This window comes from Ceratina calcarata, unplaced genomic scaffold, assembly GCF_001652005.2.
Source record: "Ceratina calcarata isolate Rehan_Ccalc_2016 unplaced genomic scaffold, ASM165200v1 scaffold4859, whole genome shotgun sequence".
Taxonomy (NCBI): Eukaryota; Metazoa; Arthropoda; class Insecta; order Hymenoptera; family Apidae; genus Ceratina; species Ceratina calcarata.
In genome coordinates, this window is record NW_017172877.1 from 1 (window position 1) to 1,167 (window position 1,167).

General features: G+C 40.5%; 1 pseudogene; it reads left to right on the top strand.

The window, feature by feature from the left end:
- The first annotated feature begins 774 nt into the window (after nucleotides 1-774).
- LOC108627962 (homogentisate 1,2-dioxygenase pseudogene) lies at nucleotides 775-1,086 on the top strand (annotated as a pseudogene).
- Nucleotides 1,087-1,167: the final 81 nt, after the last annotated feature.

Consider the following 1,167-nt stretch of genomic DNA (forward strand, 5'->3'; position numbering starts at 1 on the left):
GCCGCGCGCAGTAGCCATTCGATAGCGAGTAGCCGTGTTTCTTCTATCTTTAGCAAACTTCCAATAAAACTCGATCGCGAAACGTGGATCAAAATTTCTTATAGTTTATCAAATGTTTCGAAAATAGCCTCATATGTGGCGAATACTTTGCCAATTATTTAAATATAATGCTCTTAAGGATTTTTAATAAACCGAACATTCGTCAAATAAAATTCTTTTTCCCAGTGGATAAAAGTTGATCTTTATCTCATAAATTATGATTGAACGACTTGAGCTCGCCTTCGCATTTCGCTTTTTCGCTTTCCAATTAAATAATAAATAACGATGCGTAATTACGTCCGATCTTTTTGCTTTTCTACACTGATTGCACGGCTGTTTTGTTGTCAATTGCACGGCTCGGATGCTTCGTTATGGTACACCGCTTTTAAAAATCGCATAACCGAGATATCGGTGAAAACTTGAAATTTTCTCCGACAATATCGATTAGTTTCCTTTTCCTTCGTGATCATCCGATTTCTGCTCTTTCCGTTCTTTTTCACGTCGGACACCTGCAATTTTTCCCTCCTTCCCGACCTCCATCGCTCTTCCTCTCTCTTTTCCTGTCCATTTTTTAATTATTCGCCTACACTGATTCAAACGAGTCGGATTCCCCTCGCTTACTCGATATGTAAATATTCATTCAACTTTCATGCTTGTTATCTAAAAGGCTCGAGTCAAACAACAGTAGAGTCAGACTACACGCGTATTTATTACCTCGACTTCGCAGGGAACTGTATGAGCGAATTCATGGGCCTAATAAAGGGACAATACGAGGCAAAAGAGGATAATTTTCAACCAGGCGGTGCATCGTTGCATTCGATTATGACGCCGCATGGGCCAGACGCGCGTTGTTTCGAAACAGCTTCGAACAGCGAGCTGAAACCCGAGCGCATCGCCGACGGAACTCAAGCTTTCATGTTTGAGACCACATATAGTTTAGCAGTGACCGAATGGGCCGCTCATTTGTCTGACAAGTTGGACCACGATTATTACAAATGCTGGCAGTCTCTTCAGAAGCATTTTAATTTAAATTCCAAGTCGCACTGATTTAATGACCTGTTCATTTTCCTTGATCGTCCCACATGTTTTAGATGAATGCTCGATTGTATTGAATAACTTGTATAATTT